This window comes from Triturus cristatus, chromosome 4_1 (genome assembly GCF_964204655.1).
Source record: "Triturus cristatus chromosome 4_1, aTriCri1.1, whole genome shotgun sequence".
In the NCBI taxonomy this organism is placed as follows: Eukaryota; Metazoa; Chordata; class Amphibia; order Caudata; family Salamandridae; genus Triturus; species Triturus cristatus.
Genome location: NC_140585.1, coordinates 1,045,410,628 through 1,045,434,400, shown reverse-complemented (window position 1 = coordinate 1,045,434,400; position 23,773 = coordinate 1,045,410,628). Strand labels below are relative to the sequence as shown.

The 23,773-nt window shown below is 53.1% G+C and overlaps 1 protein-coding gene across 1 annotated transcript in view; it reads right to left on the bottom strand.

The window, feature by feature from the left end:
* Positions 1–23,773, bottom strand: part of PSMC2 (proteasome 26S subunit, ATPase 2) — a 134,870-nt gene that overhangs the window by 65,249 nt on the left and 45,848 nt on the right. The window lies entirely within an intron of this gene.

The following is a 23,773-nucleotide window of genomic DNA, read 5'->3' as shown; positions in this document are numbered from 1 at the left end:
TCACTGCATGGATAGCAGGCATGAGAAAGAAGCATTGGCATAGCCAATAGGTCTCGCCTTTGGGCCCTTATAGGTGTTTAGCCATGCAACAGTTGCATAACTAAATACTTATAAGGTCCCAAAAGCGAGACCTATTGGCTGTGCCAAGCGGCCGTGAACGTGATCACGATCAAACATCAAAGCGGCCTTGCGGCCGCGAAAGTGATCACAGTAAAGCACGGCGCGCGCGCGCGCACACGCACATGCACATGCACTGTAACTCTAGGCTGGCCTGGCAGCACTTTTTGGAGCCATCTCAATAATTCTCGCCAGATCAGCGCATGCGCTGGGTCAGCCGAGACCAAAAAACCAGACCTAGGATATTGTGGGGGTAGAGCACAATCACCTTCATCATCAGCAGTTGGCTATTTCCTCGACCTGGGGAATGTGCCGGCTTTCCAAGGCTTGGCGGGAACACACATCACTTCCGGAGTGCCTACTTTGCCTAACTATGCCGTACCGTACAATCCGCTCAGACTCATGCCGGAGTGGACAAATCTGGCGTCCTCTGGCATGGATAAATAGACAAGACAGCCAGCAGCGCCCGGTTCTTTCCCTCAATGTACCTCCAGCGACGTAGCAGTATACATAGCGTGAAATACACTTTGCTTTTACTCAATATTTCGAGCGTCTTTACACACCAGTGGTGGGAATGTCCGACTCGGCTGTCGGGGCTTTTTTTTTTTGTGTAAATTATTTGTATTTAATTCGACAATCATCATACATACAGTACCGATTAGCAGGTAGTATTGTTACTTTTACATTTGTACAGTATACAGGGGTCAGCCAAGCATATACATTAATTAATCTCATCTCTGTCTGCAGTTCTGCGGGCTGTCGGGCTTTTAAAAAAAATCTCAGACGTGGACCTCAAACTTCGGGCCACAATGGGGTCCCCCAGGAGTTCTATAAAATTTATGCCAAACTGCTGGTGGCCGGCCTCCAAGCTCTGTATGACGAGGCAATCACATGCGCCTGCCTTCCGAAGTCCTTCCGGGAAGCACTGATTGTTTCCACTCCTAAAAACACGGCGTGACCCATCTAGCCTCGGTTCCCATAGACCCATGGCAATGCTCAATGCAGATAATAGAATATTTGGCAAAATCCTAGCAGACCAACTGATGCCGGTGGTCCAGCGGCTCATCCATAGGAAAGAACCAGAATGGCTTTGTACCGGGTCGCAGCGGGTCTCTGAACCTCGGTGGTCTCTTCTGGGTGTTGGAGCAGGTGCCGGGCCGATGGCCTCGGTCTGGCTGCCTGGCACTGGATTTAGAGACAGCCTTTGACTCCTTGGATTGGGGCTATCTTTTTTGCTATGTGTGCCTGGTTCAGACTGAGCCCCTGCATTCTTGGGCTTATTAAACTCTTAAACTGCACCACTGGCCAGAGTCAAAACTGGCAGATATATCTCTGAGCCCTTATGTACCGCCTGTGGCACCCGCCAGGGTTGTCTCCTCGCTCCCCTTCTTTTCTCACTGACTATGGAGCCCCTGGCGCATAAACTGAGAGCCAAGGAATGCGTCTGGAGGATCCCATTGCGGGATGGCGTACATGCAGTCTCACTTTACGCAGATGACATGCTTCTTTACGTGCAAGATATATTTGACCCCTTGCCTGTGATTGAGGGGCTGTTCTACTGTTCTGCAGCTGTCTCGGCTTTGCGCATCAACTGGGGCAAGTCTTGACTCTTCCTCTTGTCGGCCGGTGCAGCAGACCCCAGCCTCCAGCTGGGTGGTGAGGTAGTGCAGTGGCAGTCGAATACGATCCGCTATTTTAGTATCCAGATTTACCATGACACGGAAAAGCTGGAGGATGGAAACATACGCCAGGTGGTGTTCTCATTTCGCAGGAAGATTTCATTTTGGACAACCTTGCTGCTCTCAGTTGGAGGACGCATTGCTCTAAGATGGTAATGCTGCTGCGCTTACTTCATTATTTTGTTAACACCCTGATTTATCTACACAAATCCTTTTGTGTCACACTAGAACGCCTGTTTGGTCTAGCCGTCGCCGCCGAGTAGCAATTTTGAAACTGTGCCTCCCCAATGATAGGGGCAGGCTGGGGGCTCCCAACTTTAGGCACCACTACCTTCCTGGAGAGAATGGCACGTGGTTTGCTGAGCTTGACTGACACAATGACACTGTTAACTCCCTCCCGTCGTGGACGTTGGAGTGCTTGCTACACCTCTTGCAACTTCTAGTTCGTGCATCCATCCCGCCAATGCGCCTCCTGTCTATGGCGCTGCACTGCTCCTGCCGTTTCCTCCATCTCCCCAACGCCTCAGTGCAGTACGCCCCCTTGCTCAACCTGCTTGGTACACCCAGAGAGGGGGCACACCTGACGATGGTGGCTATTACCCCTTGGCGTGAGGCAGGCCTCAGTACTTTGGGCGACCTCTTCTCTGATGCTACACTCACTCCATTTGCTGATATGAGGGACCAAACTAGTCAAACCCCCAGGGCAGTTCCTTCTATACAACTCGATTACAGAGACAATATAACCCTGGGGACTATTGCAGCCTGAACCGGCCGCACATGAGCTACTTCAAATTCTACATCTCCTTTGCACAGGGCGCCACCTGGTCACATTGCTCACCAAAGTGTGGCGCGAGCACACCTGCCTGCCTCTCCTTATGCTTTGCGACCAGTGGGGTGAGGACCTGGGTAGGGCATGTAGCGACATGGAGTGCATCACGATCCTGGCCTACCCAGCCACTATCTCCCAGAATACCCGGTTTAGACCAATACAGTTTTACATCCTGCATAGATGAACCAGTTCTTTCACCGCACGGATGCCTCCTGCCCTCGTTATTTTTTTTTATTTTTTTTTAAAGATTTTATTAAATGTTTCACACCTAAGGCCTTACAGACCAACATTACACATATGACCAGCAGACGAGGAATCCCCCCTCTAAATACACATCAGGAGAAATCCGTTCCACTGCATGTCAACCCTACGTCCCCCACCCGCCGCCCCCTCTACCCCCACCCCCCCAGTCAGTGTGCCCGCAGTAAGTCCTCAGCAGCCACCTTCCATCTGGCCCTAAGGCCTAAGACATCCCCGCTCCGGGCAAACGGGCAAACCCCTGCTAGCAGTCAGCCCGAGAGAGAGGACCCCGCCGTGGCCTCCCTCCGCAGCCCTGTTCCCACCTGCGCTCTTCAACCGCCGCCCAGGTAGAATGCAGAGAGCAAGTCCTCCATGAGTGTAACTAAGTGACCCCGTCCGGCATGCCCTCCCCGGCAGCCCCCACCGACCCCGTCCCAGGTTCCACTCCCCCATCCACGTCTACAGAATCCCCATCCTCCACAACCTCCCCATTCCTCATCTCCCAGGAGCGCAGCTCTTCCACCAACACCTCCCACGCCCTCGCCACATCCAGCGCCTTCTCATTAGCTGTCCGCCTGGCCATCTGATGCCGAAGCGTCCCTTCGCTTCCCGCCCAAGCCAGGAAACTCCCCCTCCATCTCCGAAAACTCGGGCCGGACTTGGCCTTCCAATGTAGAGTAAGCTCCCGCTTCGCTAGTATCAGCCCCAAATCGCAAAACTTGCTTGTGACCTTAGTGCGGGGGGTGTGCGGAAACCACAACAAAAGACAAGTCCCCATCTCCACCTCCAACTCACGGTCAGTCACCTGATTCAGACACGCCACCACATCCGCCCAGTACGAGCCCAGGCCCTGGCAGGACCAGAACATGTGACCAAAATCAGCCCCTTCTACTCCGCATCGAGGGCATGGCGACTGAGAGCCTCCAAAATACCGCAGGATTTTGACCGGGGTGAGGTAAGCCCTATGAAGGGTGTAAAATTGGATCAACTGGAATCTAGCGTTGCGCGTGCCCTTCCAGGCCCGCCGTAAAAGCTGTGCCCAAGTCGTCTCCGGAATGGGCCTGCCAAGAGCCAAGATCCCCCTCCCATTTACCCCGCAGGACTTCCAAGGGCGCCAGCCTCTCCGTGGACAACCGTCTATACAGACAAGTAATAGCCTTAACCGTACCCGCCGCCATAGTGACGTATTGACATCCCTGGGAAATTAGGGGTTCCGACAGCCCCATCCCCCAGTGCTTCTGGATCCCACGCACCAAGGCAGCATGCAAAAGGTAGTCCCCCCGCGGCAGGTCATATGCCCCCTGCAGGTCCTGAAACGACAGCAAGACGCCATCTCCGTATAAGTCCCCCATCATATGCACCCCGCACTCCTCCCAGTGAGCCAGGGCCGACCAGTCCCCGCCGTGCGGGAGGGCCGTGCACATGCCCAACGGTATCTCCGGGGCATACGGCCGAGCAAACCCTGCCCGTTTCTGACTACGGATCCAGCACAGCCGAAGCGTGCGTTCCTCGAGGGTAAGCTGATCCAATCTGAGCCGTTGCCGGAGCACAATGAACGACAATACATGGCGCGGAATGACCCTATCCTGCGGACCCTCTGGGCCCCGAAACTCACGTGCCACGGCCTGCGTCAGCCACTGCAGCTGCGCCGCCAAATAGTACCATTCAAAATCGGGGGCTGCCAGCCCGCCCGCCTCCCGTGGCCTCAACAGCGTCGACATCGCCACTCGTCGCCTCCCAGTTCCCCAAATGAACCCTGTCATTAAGGACCGAAGCATCTGGAAAAAGGCGGCCGGAATCCAGATCGGCAAAGTACGGAAATAGTAGAGTAGGCGCGGTAGCGCTATCATCTTCAACAGCGCCACTTGCCCAGCAACCGATAGGGGAAGGGTGCGCCAGAACGCCATACTACCCCGAAGCCCCCTCAGCGCGCCCCCCACATTCCCCTCAAAAAGATCATTGGGGGTGTGGAATATACAGACGCCCAGGTACGGCAAACAGCCAGGCTCCCACCGCAGGTCATCCAGCGCCAAGGGCTGCCGCGCTCCCAGCGACAGAGGAAACAGACAGGTCTTAGTCCAATTCACCCGCAACCCCGACAAGCGACCAAATTCCTCCAGCAAAGTCCGAGCACCCCGGAGGGAATCCCCCGTATCAGCCAGATACAACAGGAGGTCATCCGCATACAACGATATGTGTTGCAGTTCCTCGCGCCACCAAACCCCCCCCCCCCCCGTAGTACTCCCCTTGCCGGGCGCGGGCCGCCAAAGGCTCCACGGCCAGCGCGAACAACAGCGGGGAGACAGAGCAACCCTGGCGTGTGCCCCTCCCCACCAAGTACGCCGCTGAGATAGTACATCCCGTACGGACCCTAGCCGTAGCGGAGCTATACAACAGCTCGGTCCAGCGCACAAAATTTTCACCGAGGCCAAATTCCCGCAGAACCCGGAACAAATACGGCCACTCCACACTATCGAACGCCTTTTCAATGTCGACCGATAACACCGCGGCCTCCGATCTCCCCTCCCCCTCGTCTCCCATTATCCGCACCAACCGCCGAATGCACGTCGCAGTGTTCCTAGTCGGGATGAACCCCGATTGATCCGAATGAACCAAGGAGCGCATATGACCCAACAATCGCGTGGCCAAGATCTTACTAAGAATCTTGTAATCAACCGAGAGCATGGAAAGCGGCCGGTATGCCGCCATGGAGGTAGGAACCCCACCCTTTTTCAACAATGGGACTAAAATCGCCTCTCTCATGGTGGCCGGAAGCCGTCCCAGACCCCACGCCTCCCGATATACCGCCTGTAGCCGCGGCGCCAGAGTGTCCAAATACGCAGCGTAGAACTCCACCGGGAGGCCGTCAGCCCCAGGAGTCTTCTTCCGCGCCATGTGCTTGACCGCCGCTCTAATTTCGCCCAGAGAGATCTCCGACCCCAGAGCAGAACCCTGTTCCGGGCAACCCCGCAGCCTCCAAGTAATCGGCCAACCCATCCGGTAGACCCTGCATCCTACTCTGGTACAGCAGGGAATAGTAACCCAAAAACAAGTCATTAATCTCCTTTTGCGAGTGGACTAGGTTCCCCGTCGGCGCAGCCAACGACACCACCGGGGAGCCCCGAGATCAGCCAGCCAGGCCAAAAGCGTCCCCACCTTGTCACGCTCCGCTTGTGCCCGCACCATATATTCCTTGTGGTCATAGCAGCGGAGCCGCTCGACCTGCAGGGCTACCTCCTCCCGCGCCGCCAGCAGCTCTCCACGGGTACCCTCAGACGCGTGTTCTTTCAACTCCGCCTGGCGCAATCGCGTCTCCGCCCGATCGACATCACGTAGCAGCACCTTGCGCGTCCCAGTCACAGACGAAATGCAAATCCCCCTCACTACCGCCTTGAGTGCATCCCACTCGTGCGCTCTACTCGTCGCCGTCCCTGAGTTACCCTGAAAGTAGCGCTCCACGCCATCCCCCAGCTCCGCATGAAACACGGGGTCCTCCAGCAGCGCCGGATTCAAACGCCATGTCGGGATCGCCGGCCGCTGCCGCGACCAAAGTATCGTGATCAAGCACGGATTGTGATCCGAGAGCGTCTTTGCCAGGTACTCACTATAGGACGTGAGCTCTAGGGCCCCCGGGGTACACAAGAAACCATCCAGTCGAACATGCAAGTCATGTGGTACCGAGTAAAAGGAGTAATCCCTATCTAAAGGGTGGTGCGCGCGCCAGGCATCCACTAGGCCCCACGCCTCCTGCCAATCCCGTCGCACCTTAGCCACTCTGCGCACCCCGGACTGAGCCAGCGGGGGGTGAGAGCGATCCAATTCCACATCCATTACGGAATTAAAGTCCCCCCCGAGGAACACGGTACCCGCTAAGTACGCCGCCAGCTTCCCAGAAAGCTGCGCAAAAAATGCAGATTGCTCAGAATTCGGGGCATAGACACTGCAAAACGTCACATCCCTACCATCCAGCCGGCCAGCCACCAACACAAACCTCCCCTCAGGGTCTATCAGCGTGGTCAGGGGTTGGAAAGGAACCCCAGCTCGTACCCAAATTAAGGTCCCCCTAGCACGGCTGAGAATGTGGTGTAGAACAATTGAGCCCTCCACCTCCGTTGTAGCGCCCGCCCCTCCTCCTGATCAATATGTGTCTCCTGCAGGAAGGCCACCTGGATCCCCCTACGGACTAGATAAGCATGAACCTTACAACGTTTCCTCATGGAGTTCAACCCGCGCACATTCCATGTGACGCAGCGTAACTCAAGGCGGGTCGCCATACCGAAAAATACAACTGAGCACAATCCAACCCGGCCTAGCGGACACACTGACATATCCCCCCCCTGCAAAACATCCCCAACAAACCCCCACCCCACCCTTCCCCAGAACAGGCTCTAAACCATAGTTACCCATCCAAACACTGTCCCAACGATGAAAGTCCCCCTGGTAGCTACCAGGGACTCACAGTAAGTGTGAGGTAAGAGGGGTGACCTAGCGCCAGCACAAGCCGGACCACGATCCCACCAGCCCACCAGATGTGTCAGGCCTCAATCACAACATTCCCCTCCACCCGGCAGCGCCCCGACCCAGGCGGCCCCCCCGGACCACAAGACCCCCACCCGGCCCTCCAGCAGCAGGACCCCCGACATCACCCACTGCGCCAACCTCATCGTGTCAACCTGAATCACAACCCATAAAGAAGGCAATAGTGTCACCCATCCAAAAGGCCATCGGCAGTTCTGGGAATCACCCCCGACAGGAGTGCGACAGTCTCCCCAGCGTCCTCCGACCCCTGCGAGTCCGCCCCCGAGGACGTACGCCGGGAGCCCGAACCCACCGGTGACGCCGCCGCTCCAGAAATAGCAGAGACTGCCTGCAGGGCCGCCCGCCTCTCCACCTCCGTCTGAGAAGCAGGCGGCGATCGTCCACTCCTGGTGCGTTGCCTATTGCGGCGGCCTCGGCGTAGCCGCTGCCCAGCCCCCACCTCTGGGGCTCGCAGGCCAGGGCCACCCCCGCCGGCGCGGTGCCGCTCCAGCCACTGCCAGGCATCATCCGGCGAATCAAAGAACGTCGAAGTCCCATCCACCATCACCTTCAAACGGGCCGGAAAGTACAGAGCATACTGGAGCCCCACCTCTCGGGGGGCCTTCTTAACTGCCATGAAGGAGTAGCGGCTCTGCTGGACCTCCTGGGAGTAGTCAGGATAAAGAGAGACCGCAGCATTATCCACTTTGTACGGGCCTGACGCCCGGGCATTCCGCAGTATAAGGTCACGATCCCTGTAGTGCAGCAGGCGTGCCACCACTGGCCTAGGGGGGCGGCCCGCCGCCGGAGGGCGAAACGGCACCCGGTAGGCCCTCTCCAAGGTGTAGAACTGCGACAGGCCTTCGCGCGCCACCACTTCTCGCAGCCACTTCTCCAGGAACTCGACCATATCGTCCCCTTCAATTCTCTCGGGAAGGCCCACCACTCGGATGTTGTTGCGTCGATTGCGCCCTTCTGCCTCCTCAGCCCTCTTCTCCAACAGCTGCACCCTGTGCTCCAAGCCACTCAGTGAGGTCTCCGTCGCCCTCTGGGCAGGCTCCAGCGTCTCCAACTTGTGTTCCGCGGTTGTGACGCGGTCAACCAATTTGGCATGATCGGCACGCAGAAATCCAAGACTTGTGGACACTTGCGCAATGTCACGGCCCAAAGCCTCCCGCGTGTCCGATATGGCCTTTAGAATTTGATCCAGCTGCTGCTGTTGGAGTCCCGCCGCCGAGGCGCCATCCGTGCCCGGAGCCTGAGAGTCAGGCGGGCCCTCCCGGTGCTCAGCCGGAGCCCCTCCTGGGCCCCGTCGCGGCTTCCCCATATTCGGGCCTCGGCTATGGTCCAGCCCCGATCTCCTCGACCAGCGGCAAAAGTCCCAGGAGCCCCCCGGACCCACAGCACCAGGACCAGGAAGGGCAAATCCACGTCCGCCGCACTCGGGGCAGGGGCGACCACCGTGGTTTCAGCAAGGCAGAAGGGGATCAGCCCCCGATCACGTGCACCCCGAGGGGAGGCCGGTAAGTAGGAGTCCTGCACTCCAGCGCCGCCAGGGGACCACACAGCCCGAGTCCAATTCACCAAGTGAAGGCTCCCCCCGCTGCCCAGGAAGCACAGGTCCAGCACGCCCAACACCAACACCAGCAAGGGCACAGCACCCACCGTCACAAAGGGCCACGAGGAAGGGGGCACCAACGGGCCAGTCCACGCCAGCCCTCCCGTGGACCGACGATCACGCACGCCAGCACTCGGAGGGGCGAGGCCCCCTCAGCACCACAGGGCCGCCCATCGCCCCCAGGGCCCTCCGTCTCCGCCGCGGGTCACAATCCACCGCCAGCGCCCCAAAGAGGCGCGTTCCCGCCGGCACCAGCTCCACGGGTCCCGCGGCGGCGCCCCAGGCTCCAGAAGTTCTGCCGCTGCCCCCTGGCCGCTCACAGGTCACTCTCCTCCGCCGGGATTGGCTCCGCTCCGCCCGCACAGCTCAGGGCCAGCAAGCCACAGCACGGTCCGCAAGTCGCCCCCGCCGAGTCCTCCTCCACTTCCGGCAGGGCCGCGCTCCACGCAACTCCGGGGATGAGAGAGCCGCCCCAGGCCGCAAGCAAGATGGCCGGTCCCCACTGGGCCGGGCCATGGCAGTCTCCGCACCAGGCAGCCCCCGGCGCCGCGGTAAAGGATCCAAGCAGTCAGCCAGCTCCTCTCCGTCCAGGGGAGCCCCCTCCCGGGTCGCAGACACCGCCAGCGAGGGTCACTTCAGGATAAATCGCACGGCCAGCACGGAGCTCAGGGCTCACGCGTCCATGCTCGGCAGCCTCCAAGCCACGCCCCCCCTCCTGCCCTCGTTATATGCGAAAGGATGCAGACTTCATCCACACCTTTTGGTCCTGTCCCTAGCTGGTCAACAACTGGCCTTCTGGTGCTGCTCTTCTCTTGCGCGCCACTGGATCTCTCACTGTGCACCTGAGGCGCGTGCACTCTTGGCTTTTTTAAGCATCCCAATAAAAAATACGGCTGTTGCCAGGTTCCTTGACCTGGCATTTCAACTGTCTAAGAGAGGGATCATGCGCCCCTGGATGTCAGGGGATCGTGGAGGTGTGGGCAGCGGTGAATGGCACTGTCTTGCAGTCAGAGGAGCTGTGAGAACTCCGGAAGTACCCATTTTCGCAGCAGTGGGACTTCCTGCTCAAAGCTTTTAAATCTGGACCTTCTGACCCTTTTTTCACCTAACCGGCTGCTCACCCCTCTCTGGCACGGAGCCTGCTTCCCGGTCCAGAAGTCCTGACCTGTTCACTGCCACAGATGCTCCACCTGTTACCTTGCTTGACTGCCTACCGCCAATGAACTAATTTATCACCTCCTCCCTCTCCCCCTTTCCCTTCTTTCTCCCCCAGGTTCCACTACATGTCTGCATTTTCAGGTGCTCAACATGTACGATTATCTCCTTCAGTGGCTGCGGATGTTTGGGTGTGTGGTAAGGGACAGGGGGCCTCTGTGCACTGGGTGTGTGTGCTCATGCTGTTCACTTTCTTTCCCCCCCACCCCCCCTCCTTTTTCCCTGTAATTGTGTGCACGCGCTTGCCTATGCTACACATTTTCCCTTTTTCGGAAACATCTATATTCTTTGCACTGATACATTGCTATTTTCATTGTCACAAATCCATGCTGTGCCCTGTTGAGATGATAATACTGTTTGCAAAATGCTAAATAAAAACATGTTTTAACGTAAATAAATCTAGGTGTCTCAGGTGATACAAAATGTCCACCCCTGCACTCTGCCTGCAAAATCTCTCTGTGTTAATTTTTCCCCAAGATGGTGCTTGGTGCACAATGTTGGGTAAGGGAGACTGCCACAGCTATATTTTTTCTGATAGCTGTGAGAAAGTGCCATCTTTCTTGCATGGTATGCCCCCACTTTTTGCTAAATTGCTGAATGTACTTCGATTGAGTGTACCCTGGGTTCCTGCCAATCAGGTGCCCAGGGCCTATGTTCCTTCCTTAAACCACACAAACTCCAAATTGGCAAACCCTAGCCACATGTCAGCCCCTAGTAAATGGTACCCTAGGTACCCAGGGCCTTGTGACCAGGGAAGGCCTCTAAGGGCTACAGCACTCATTGTGCCACCCTCAGAGGCCCTGTACCCTTACACACACACACTGCCCTTGCAGGCTGAGTGTCTGGGTGCAGGACAAAACAAAGAGTCGACATGGCACACATCACTGTGTACCATGCCCATCACCTACACTGCCAAGGCATATGTCAGCCACCCCTCTAGCTGGGTGCATTACGCCTATGGTGTGGGCACAGGAGCAGGAGCCCTGTGCCCCTACAGTACCCGGGTCCATTCCTGGGCACTGTAAGTGCAGTGCTGTCACTTAAGAATACATGGTACTGAGAGCTTGTCAAACACGAGCTCCACAGCACCATATTGGCAACACTGAAGCCTGGGAAGTTTGGTATCAAACTTCTCAGCACATTGAACCCACACTGATGCCAGTGTAGGATTTAATGTACTAAGCACCCCAGAGGGCATCTTAGAAGGTGCCCCCTTACAGCTAACTTGCAATCCACGTCTGCTCTGAGGCTGCCCAGGCTGCCACACAGCAGACACGTTGCTGGACCCCTGGGTGGGAGAGCCCCTGCTCTCCCGGGCCTGCAACAATGCACATCCTGGGTGAGGTGAGAAATCTCCTCCCCCAGGATGAGCAAAGGGAAGCTTCAAAGGCATGCCGCCAGTTGGAGTTTCCCCAGGCCACTGCAACCCCCCACTCTGGCGGGAAGCTTGGCCGGAAACCCCATACAAGGACAGGGGATGTGCCAGCCTGCCCACCCCACCCCTCAGGTGGGGGAGGCGAGGTGAAGCACATCTCCGGGCTCTCGCCATCTTGGAGATGGGAGGCCCTACCCTATCAGGATTAGGCTACTGCCCCCCTCCCACAGGAGAGAGGCAGGATAGGGGGTGTACCCACCCCAGGACAAGGACCCATTGGTCCCTGGCCTTCACCTACCTGTAACGCCCCTAAATCTAGTATTTAGGGGCCCCCTGAACCTTCCTTCCTCAGATTCCAGATAGAAAAACGACAAGAAGAGCAAGAAGAACAAAGACCTGCCCTGCAGCTGCTAAAAAGAGAAGAAGACACCAACTGCTTTGGCCCCAGCCCTACCGGCCTGTCGACTCTCGAACCTGCACCAGCGCGGCATCCCACGTGGCCAGCAACCTCACCAACCCCGGAGGACCTGGCTACCCTTTAGCTCTAAGCCCCTGGGACTCCCACGAGTAGAGGCTCTACTCAAGAAACCTACCTGCTATCCCTGGCACCAGCCCGGGACCGCGGACCCAACACACTCTGCACCAGCCAAGCCTGGCCAGTGCCGGAGTGGACAAAGACCCTGAGGACGACCCCACGGCGACTGTGACCCCGAGTCCGGCACCCAAGGACCCCCCTCGACATCCCGGAAGAAGCCTGCAGCCTCAGAACCAAGTGCCACCCCAGCCGCGATCAACCAGAGGGTAAGATTCCCGACGTCAAAAGGCACCCCTGCACCCGGCGCCCTGCGACCCCCTGTGCCCAATCCCGGGGTACCCACCTAACCTACAACTACCCAACTTACCTCTCGAAGTGGTGGTGGCACCTGGAACATCCTCGTCCCCGAGCCTGCAGCCTCTTTCCAAACCGGAACATTCCCATTGACTTTCATTGAGCGCCCTAAGGCTCAAAAGCACCCTGCACCCAGCCGCCCGAGTGGTCCTGGCAGTGCCCTCTCTACTCTAACCTACTTCCCCACTTGCCCTGAGTAAGTGACCAGGAGCCCAGCTCCCACAGCCGCGTGGCTTGCCAGACAGCAGCCACCAACCAAGGCCCCCCTATCCCTCATAGGATAACATTGGGCCCAACTCTCTCTGCACCCGGCCGTCCTGAAACCGCTGAGGGTGAACCAACTGTACTTACCTGACACTGGGGGACCCCTGAGTCCATGCCCGGAATTTCAACACTACCAGTCGAGTACTTACCCTTAAACCGCTAACTTCATTTTCCTCATAGGGTAACATTGACTGGCTTTTTCTTCAAAAATCTTCTAAGTGTGAACTTTTCAAAACTGCAAAAATTCACCAAAAATCAGCCAAGTGACAAAAACGAATTTACTCACCTGCTCCTAGGTGAGCTCCCAGTGCTGGATCTTGGTGCCCAGCCCTGACTCTGAAAAGTGTTCACAACTATACTTACTTCTAACTCATTTTTCTCCCATAGGAAACCATTGTCTGCTTTTCTGTGAAATTTCTTCTAAGTGTCTACTTTTGCAAATTTGAAATATTCTTTTAAAATCGTACCATTTCTGCAAACGAAATTACTTGCCTGCTTTTGATAAGGACCCCAGTCCTGGGTCTAGGCACCCAGTCCTGGATTACTAAAGTAACGATTAAGTACTCTACCTGCAATTTGAAATTCTTGCCATAGAGATCCATTGAATGTTTTCTGTGAAATATTTTCTAAGTGCTAACTTTTGAAATAGCTAAATATTATTTAAAAATCATTACAGTTATTAAGTCGACTTTCATCACTTGATTCTGAATACTGACCCCAGGCTGGTTCTAGGATCCAGACCTGGAATTCCAAAAGTAATCTGAAAAGTAATTTATTACAAATAACCTAAATTTACCATTGAGCTCAATGCATTGTTATGTTTAGGAAATAGGATTGTTTATTGCAACCAACTGTAACTGTTTACACAAATTTATTGCTTGAAACAAAAGTATTTATATTCAACCTCTCATTCTGAGAAAGTATATTTTTACCCCCCTTTGTGGTTCTAAAAATAAAACAAGCATATATTTTATATATACAAATCATTGGCCTAGAGTTCAGTTATTGAGTGTGTGAAACCATTTGCTGACTGAGTGTGTACAATAAATGCTTTACACTGTCCTCTGGTACTGCCTTACTGCTCGACCAAGCTACCACTTTTGAGAGTAAGGTCATACCTAACTTTGACCTCTATCAGCCTCTGGGGGACTGTGGACTCTGTACACCCTGTACCTATTAGGGAACAGTATATACAGAGCCACTTTCTCACATTGGTGGCAGCGGTGGGATACAAACTTGCATTTGTTGGACTACTTGGTTACCATCTGATCACACGACAGAACTCTTAAAAATTGCCTTTAGAATTCTGATTGGTTTTTCCAAAATTACTAAAAGTCTTGCTAGGGCCTTGCTTAAGTCCCATTAGAATTTTAGAAAAATAAAAGTCACTATAGTCAGGGTAGAGGGTTAGAACTGTCAGGTTAGAATGTCTCAAACAAACCCAGCTATTAGTGATAATAATAACATGGACCTGGTGGAGGAGCTCGACCTCACACCTTACTTACACTTGTCTTTCAAGGAATTGAGGTCCTTATGTAAACTCAAAAATTTACAAATGGGTCAGCATCCAACCAAACAAGGGCTCCAGGAGCTCCTGGCTGAGTATGCTAAAGACCACCCATCTGAACATGGTGATGGCCAGTCAGATGGGGAAAGGGAATCAGGGGAGGAGGACAGCAACCTCCCCATACTATTCCCTAGGGAGGAGATGGCACCCATACCCTCCAACTCAAGACATAGCATCTGGGCACCTAGAGACCACACAGGTGGCTCTGGTCCCAGAGACAACACTGGGGGACCCCCCAGTGAAGAGGACAGCCTTGTGAGGCTGGCCAAAAGAATAGATCTAGAGTCCAGGCTCCTGGCTCTAGAAAAGGAAAGGAGAGAGATGGGTTTAGCACCCATCAATGGTGGCAGCAATAATAAAAACAAGGATAGGGAGGAAACTTCTGACCTTAAAATCCCCAAAGGGATTGTCCCTAAATTTGAGGAAGGTGATGATATCACCAAATGGTTCACAGCCTTTGAGAGGGCTTGTGATATCAGGAAAGTAAAGAAACCTCTCTGGGGGGCACTCCTGTGGGAACTGTTCTCTGGTAACTGCAGGGACAGGCTTCTGACTCTCTCTGGGCCAGAAGCAGGATCCTATGACCTCATGAAGAAAGCTCTGATTGAGGGATTTGGATTCACCACTGAGGAGTATAGAATTAGATTCAGGGGGGCTCACAAAACCCAGACCCAGTCCTGGATTGATTTTGTAGATTTCTCAGTGAAGACACTGGATGGTTGGTTAGCTGGACATGGTGTGCAGGATTTTACTGGATTGTACAATTTATTCATGAAGGAACATATTTTGAGTAACTGCACAAATGAAAAGTTGCATCAGCATTTGGTAGACCTAGGTCTAATTTCTCCCCAAGAATTGGGAAAGAAGGCAGACCACTGGGTCAAGACTAGGGTGACCAAGACAACCACTGGGGGTGACCAAAAGAAAGTGGTCACAAAACCTCCCCAGGGGAAAGGTGGTGAGAATCCCCAAGATAAAAAGTCTGAGTCTTCCAAAGGGCCCCAAAAACCTGTTCAGGTGGGTGGGACCCAAACTACTCCCTATGTGCCCCAACCATATAGGGGGAAGAACTTTGATCCCTTAAAGGCCTGGTGTAATACCTGTAAGAAGCAGGGACACCTAACTGTATCTTGCCCCCAAAACAAAGCCCCTAAGGCACCCAGTACAGCCACTCCTGGGGCAGCAAGTATACAAATGGGATCAGAGGTGTACCCTGAGCAAATCTGGGAACACACTGAAGCAAGTTTAGTCTCCTTGGGAGAAGTGGAGTTTGCCACTGTGGCTGTGTGGCCCCCCAACTTAAAGAAATACTTACAGTACCCCTGGGTAAATGGAACTAGGGTAGAAGCTCTGAGGGATACAGGTGCCAGTGTCACTATGGTGAAAGACACACTGGTTTCCCCTGAGCAATACTTGGTTGGGAAGTCTTACCCAGTCACCAACGCTGACAGTGTCACCACTAGTCATCCCATGGCCATGGTAACATTAGGCTGGGGGGGGGTTACTGGCCTGAAACAGGTAGTGGTCTCTCCAAAGTTGCCAGCTGCATGCCTGCTTGGAAATGATCTGGAAACCTCAGCCTGGGCTGAAGTTGAGTTAAAGGCCCATGCAGCCATGCTGGGCATCCCTGAATTGGTGTGTGTGCAAACCAGAGCACAGAGCAAGAGGAAGGGTGAAAAAGTAGGTTTGGAGCCTGGGATAATGGCCCAACCAACCAAGAGGAAGGGCAAGGAGACTGGGGGACCAGCTTCTGTACAGCCAAACACTCAGAACCCCTCTCCCCCTGGAGAGGATGTAGATACCCCTGAGGGAACTGAGTCCATGGAGCTTGACCCTTACCAGGTTGAACTCTTGGGCCCAGGGGGGCCCTCTAGGGAAGAGCTGTGCCAGGGCCAGCGAGACTGTCCCACTCTTGAAAGCCTGAGACAACAAGCTGCTTCAGAAGCCAGGGGAGATGTCAGTGGTACCCACAGAGCTTATTGGGAAGAGGGATTACTGTATGCTGAGGCAAGAGACCCCACTCCTGGAGCCACCAGGAGGGTGGTAGTGCCACAGAAGTACAGGGAGTTCCTCCTAACTTTGGCTCATGACATCCCCCTAGCTGGACATCTGGGGCAATCCAAAACTTGGGAAAGGTTAGTGAGTCACTTTTACTGGCCCCAGATGCACCAAAAGGTGAAGGAGTTTGTCAGCTCCTGTGTTACCTGTCAGGCCAGTGGCAAGACAGGTGGCCACCCAAAGGCCCCCCTCATTCCACTACCAGTGGTGGGGGTCCCCTTTGAAAGGGTAGGTGTGGACATTGTGGGTCCACTTGAACCTCCCACAGCCTCAGGGAACAAATTCATTCTAGTAGTAGTGGATCATGCTACTAGGTACCCTGAAGCAATTCCACTTAGGACTACTACAGCTCCTGCAGTAGCCAAGGCCCTCCTGGGTGTCTTCACCAGGGTGGGTTTTCCTAAGGAGGTGGTTTCAGACAGAGGTTCCAACTTCATGTCTGCTTACCTAACACACATGTGGAAAGAGTGTGGAGTGCAGTACAAGTTTACTACACCCTACCACCCACAAACCAATGGCCTTGTTGAGAGGTTCAACAAGACATTGAAAGGTATGATCATGGGACTCCCTGAGAAACTCAAAAGGAGGTGGGATGTCCTGTTACCATGCTTGCTTTTCGCTTACAGGGAAGTGCCACAGAAGGGAGTAGGTTTCTCACCCTTTGAACTTCTGTTTGGTCATCCTGTAAGGGGACCACTATGTCTTGTAAAAGAGGGCTGGGAGAGGCCTCTTCAGGAACCCAAACAAGACATAGTGGACTATGTGCTTGGCCTAAGGTCCAGAATGGCTGAGTATATGGAAAAGGCATCCAAGAACCTTGAGGCCAGCCAGGAGCTCCAGAAGCACTGGTATGACCAAAAAGCTGCACTGGTTGAGTTTCAACCAGGGCAACAGGTGTGGGTTTTGGAGCCAGTGGCACCAAGGGCTCTCCAAGACAAATGGAGTGGCCCTTACCCTATCCTAGAGAGAAAGAGTGAGGTCACCTATCTAGTTGACCTGGGCACTAGCAGGACACCCAAAAGGGTCATCCATGTGAACCGCCTTAAACTCTACAATGATAGGGCTGACATCACCATGCTGATGGTGACTGATGAAGAACAGGAAGCAGAGAGTGAGCCACTCCCTGACCTCCTATCCTACAGCCCAAAAGATGGGTCAGTAGATGGTGTGATTTTCTCAGACACCCTCTCTGCCCAACAGCAGACTGACTGCAAGCAAGTCTTGCAACAATATGCTAGCCTCTTTTCCCTGACCCCTGGTCTGACAAGCTGGTGTACCCATGATGTGGACACTGGTGACAGTGCACCTGTCAAGAACAAAATCTATCGACAGTCAGATCAAGTCAAGGAAAGCATCAAAGCTGAGGTCAGCAAGATGCTGGAGTTAGGGGTCATTGAGCCTTCAGAGAGCCCCTGGGCTAGCCCAGTGGTTCTGGTCCCCAAACCTCATCAACAGGGTGAAAAGAGAGAGATGAGGTTCTGTGTGGACTATAGAGGGCTCAACTCTGTCACCAAGACAGATGCTCACCCTATCCCAAGAGCAGATGAACTGATAGACAAATTGGGGGCTGCCAAATTTCTCAGTACCTTTGACTTAACTGCAGGGTACTGGCAGATTGGCATGGCCCCAGGAGCAAAAGAAAAGACAGCATTCTCCACCCCTGATGGGCATTATCAGTTTACTGTGATGCCCTTTGGGTTAAAGAATGCCCCTGCCACCTTCCAGAGGTTGGTGAACCATGTCCTGGCTGGGCTGGAGTCCTTTAGTGCAGCTTATCTTGATGATATTGCTGTCTTTAGCTCCACCTGGCAGGATCACCTGATCCACCTTGGGAAGGTTTTAGAGGCTCTGCAGAGTGCAGGTCTCACTATCAAGGCATCCAAATGCCAGATAGGGCAGGGCACTGTGGTGTACTTGGGCCACCTTGTAGGTGGAGGCCAGGTACAGCCCTTACAACCCAAAATCCAGGCCATCATGGACTGGATAGCTCCAACAACCCAGACCCAAGTCAGGGCATTCCTTGGTTTGACTGGGTACTACAGGAGGTTTGTGAAGGGGTATGGGTCCATTGTGACCCCCCTCACAGAACTCACCTCCAAGAAAATGCCCAAGAAAGTTAACTGGACAGTTAGTTGTCAAAAGGCTTTTGACACCCTAAAAGAAGCAATGTGCTCAGCACCAATTCTAAAAGCTCCAGATTATGCCAAGCAGTTCATAGTGCAGACTGATGCCTCTGAGCTAGGGATAGGAGCGGTCCTATCCCAGACCAATGATGAAGGCCAAGACCAACCTGTTGCTTTTATAAGCAGAAGACTACTCCCTAGAGAGCAGCGTTGGAGTGCCATTGAGAGGGAGGCCTTTGCTGTGGTTTGGTCCCTGAAGAAGCTGAGGCCATACTTGTTTGGCACTCACTTCCTAGTTCAAACTGACCACAGACCTCTCAGATGGCTAATGCAGATGAAAGGGGAAAATCCAAAACTACTGAGGTGGTCCATCTCCCTACAGGGAATGGACTTTGAAGTGGAACACAGACCAGGGACTGCCCATGCCAATGCAGATGGACTTTCCAGGTTCTTCCACTTAGACAATGAAGACTCCATAGGACAAGGTTAGTCTCATCACCTTTCGTTTGGGGGGGGGTTGTGTGAGAAAGTGCCATCTTTCTTGCATGGTATGCCCCCACTTTTTGCTAAATTGCTGAATGTACTTCGATTGAGTGTACCCTGGGTTCCTGCCAATCAGGTGCCCAGGGCCTATGTTCCTTCCTTAAACCACACAAACTCCAAATTGGCAAACCCTAGCCACATGTCAGCCCCTAGTAAATGGTACCCTATGTACCCAGGGCCTTGTGACCAGGGAAGGCCTCTAAGGGCTACAGCACTCATTGTGCCACCCTCAGAGGCCCTGTACCCTTACACACACACACTGCCCTTGCAGGCTGAGTGTCTGGGTGCAGGACAAAACAAAGAGTCGACATGGCACACATCACTGTGTACCATGCCCATCACCTACACTGCCAAGGCATATGTCAGCCACCCCTCTAGCTGGGTGCATTACGCCTATGGTGTGGGCACAGGAGCAGGAGCCCTGTGCCCCTACAGTACCCGGGTCCATTCCTGGGCACTGTAAGTGCAGTGCTGTCACTTAAGAATACATGGTACTGAGAGCTTGTCAAACACGAGCTCCACAGCACCATATTGGCAACACTGAAGCCTGGGAAGTTTGGTATCAAACTTCTCAGCACATTGAACCCACACTGATGCCAGTGTAGGATTTAATGTACTAAGCACCCCAGAGGGCATCTTAGAAGGTGCCCCCTTACAGCTAACTTGCAATCCACGTCTGCTCTGAGGCTGCCCAGGCTGCCACACAGCAGACACGTTGCTGGACCCCTGGGTGGGAGAGCCCCTGCTCTCCCGGGCCTGCAACAATGCACATCCTGGGTGAGGTGAGAAATCTCCTCCCCCAGGATGAGCAAAGGGAAGCTTCAAAGGCATGCCGCCAGTTGGAGTTTCCCCAGGCCACTGCAACCCCCCACTCTGGCGGGAAGCTTGGCCGGAAACCCCATACAAGGACAGGGGATGTGCCAGCCTGCCCACCCCACCCCTCAGGTGGGGGAGGCGAGGTGAAGCACATCTCCGGGCTCTCGCCATCTTGGAGATGGGAGGCCCTACCCTATCAGGATTAGGCTACTGCCCCCCTCCCACAGGAGAGAGGCAGGATAGGGGGTGTACCCACCCCAGGACAAGGACCCATTGGTCCCTGGCCTTCACCTACCTGTAACGCCCCTAAATCTAGTATTTAGGGGCCCCCTGAACCTTCCTTCCTCAGATTCCAGATAGAAAAACGACAAGAAGAGCAAGAAGAACAAAGACCTGCCCTGCAGCTGCTAAAAAGAGAAGAAGACACCAACTGCTTTGGCCCCAGCCCTACCGGCCTGTCGACTCTCGAACCTGCACCAGCGCGGCATCCCACGTGGCCAGCAACCTCACCAACCCCGGAGGACCTGGCTACCCTTTAGCTCTAAGCCCCTGGGACTCCCACGAGTAGAGGCTCTACTCAAGAAACCTACCTGCTATCCCTGGCACCAGCCCGGGACCGCGGACCCAACACACTCTGCACCAGCCAAGCCTGGCCAGTGCCGGAGTGGACAAAGACCCTGAGGACGACCCCACGGCGACTGTGACCCCGAGTCCGGCACCCAAGGACCCCCCTCGACATCCCGGAAGAAGCCTGCAGCCTCAGAACCAAGTGCCACCCCAGCCGCGATCAACCAGAGGGTAAGATTCCCGACGTCAAAAGGCACCCCTGCACCCGGCGCCCTGCGACCCCCTGTGCCCAATCCCGGGGTACCCACCTAACCTACAACTACCCAACTTACCTCTCGAAGTGGTGGTGGCACCTGGAACATCCTCGTCCCCGAGCCTGCAGCCTCTTTCCAAACCGGAACATTCCCATTGACTTTCATTGAGCGCCCTAAGGCTCAAAAGCACCCTGCACCCAGCCGCCCGAGTGGCCCTGGCAGTGCCCTCTCTACTCTAACCTACTTCCCCACTTGCCCTGAGTAAGTGACCAGGAGCCCAGCTCCCACAGCCGCGTGGCTTGCCAGACAGCAGCCACCAACCAAGGCCCCCCTATCCCTCATAGGATAACATTGGGCCCAACTCTCTCTGCACCCGGCCGTCCTGAAACCGCTGAGGGTGAACCAACTGTACTTACCTGACACTGGGGGACCCCTGAGTCCATGCCCGGAATTTCAACACTACCAGTCGAGTACTTACCCTTAAACCGCTAACTTCATTTTCCTCATAGGGTAACATTGACTGGCTTTTTCTTCAAAAATCTTCTAAGTGTGAACTTTTCAAAACTGCAAAAATTCACCAAAAATCAGCCAAGTGACAAAAACGAATTTACTCACCTGCTCCTAGGTGAGCTCCCAGTGCTGGATCTTGGTGCCCAGCCCTGACTCTGAAAAGTGTTCACAACTATACTTACTTCTAACTCATTTTTCTCCCATAGGAAACCATTGTCTGCTTTTCTGTGAAATTTCTTCTAAGTGTCTACTTTTGCAAATTTGAAATATTCTTTTAAAATCGTACCATTTCTGCAAACGAAATTACTTACCTGCTTTTGATAAGGACCCCAGTCCTGGGTCTAGGCACCCAGTCCTGGATTACTAAAGTAACGATTAAGTACTCTACCTGCAATTTGAAATTCTTGCCATAGAGATCCATTGAATGTTTTCTGTGAAATATTTTCTAAGTGCTAACTTTTGAAATAGCTAAATATTATTTAAAAATCATTACAGTTATTAAGTCGACTTTCATCACTTGATTCTGAATACTGACCCCAGGCTGGTTCTAGGATCCAGACCTGGAATTCCAAAAGTAATCTGAAAAGTAATTTATTACAAATAACCTAAATTTACCATTGAGCTCAATGCATTGTTATGTTTAGGAAATAGGATTGTTTATTGCAACCAACTGTAACTGTTTACACAAATTTATTGCTTGAAACAAAAGTATTTATATTCAACCTCTCATTCTGAGAAAGTATATTTTTACCCCCCTTTGTGGTTCTAAAAATAAAACAAGCATATATTTTATATATACAAATCATTGGCCTAGAGTTCAGTTATTGAGTGTGTGAAACCATTTGCTGACTGAGTGTGTACAATAAATGCTTTACACTGTCCTCTGGTACTGCCTTACTGCTCGACCAAGCTACCACTTTTGAGAGTAAGGTCATACCTAACTTTGACCTCTATCAGCCTCTGGGGGACTGTGGACTCTGTACACCCTGTACCTATTAGGGAACAGTATATACAGAGCCACTTTCTCACAATAGCCAGCTAAATCAGAGCATGGCGGATTCACAAAGCCACAGACAGATTTTCAATGGACAATGTGGGAAAAACCTCTCTCATCCAGGTTTTGATGCCCAAACCAGACCAAGGCACTTTAAGTAAAGGTAAACTTACATGCCATGTTTGGTGTAATTCTAACCAGCCATTGTTTCTGTATTGAGGTGCAAACAATTCTATGTCAGTTTAAATGTGAACGGTCACTTGGGAAGCCCCTATTCCATCTGTTTTGTGGGCCCGGCTTGATGGATCTGCACCTTGCCATGAAGACCAAAAAGTGGATAAACGTTTTATTTAAACGTTTCGTACAGACTCACCATCTGCAATAAAGTTATCAAGAAAACAAAAACTGCTCTTTCATTGGCAACTGTCGCTGTACTTATATATATATTCACTTAAAAAACCATAGGTTTCACACATGTTATAGTTAGGTGGATATTTCACTCGTAAAAAACCAATGAAATTCCCCCGTTATAGTTAGTTCAGATAACTATAACTCGCGCGCCCGCAATCCACTGCTCATGACGTCACATATTACATCACTCATGACATGGTCAGTGGCATCACTCATGACATCACTGATGACATCATCCTTGTGATAGAGTGGCGGTCGCGCGAGTTATAGTTATCTGAACTAACTAGAACGGGGGAATTTCATTGGTTTTTTACGAGTGAAATATCCACCTAACTATAACATGTGTGAAACCTATGGTTTTTTTAAGTGAATTTGCAAGGTTTTTTAAATGCTAATTCCTAACTATAACGTGTGTGAAACCTATGGTTTTTTCAGTGAATTTGTACGTTTTTTAAATGCTAATTTATTTATGTATTATTTTTTTTATATATTTATTTTACAATAAACTACGCATTACATTTTTTTTTTTCACCGTGCGCGCACCCCCGCGATTTCTTTAAAAAAATATATATATTATTTTTTGGGGGTTTTTCACTGTGCGCGCACCCCCGCGATTTAAAAAAAAATAAAATGTTCTGCCTTCGGGGTCATTCAGGGACCCCCTGACAAAGGCTAGGGGGTCAGGAACTCTCTCCTGCCCCCTTTTCACGTTCGCCACCTTCCTTTTTCACTCTCGCACTGAAAACAAACAAAATGGCGGCGGACACTTCCTGATTTCGACCGATTCGAACGTTGACTAACATGTAACCACCAATCAGAATTACGCTCGCGCACGTTAGGGTGCTCGCACGGTGCGCGAACCCTGCGCGCGTATAGATATTGATATGCTTTGAAATGCTATTTTCTCAGGAAATACTGTACAGATTTACACCAGACCTGCAAAAGGCACTTCCTTGACCTTATGGCTACCTCTCTGCCAAATTTCAAGTAATTCTGTTCAGCCGTACGGGCTGTAGCTGTGTCTAAAGGTCCTATGTAAAAATGCATGGGGAAAACGCGTTTTGGGACCCCCCCTTTTTCTCGGCCCCCGCTTGACTATTCACCCCGAGACTTTCAGGGTAGGAGCTGAACGGAGCGCCCCATTAGTTTTGAAAATTTCGCGAGGATTCGTCAACTGGCGCCAAAG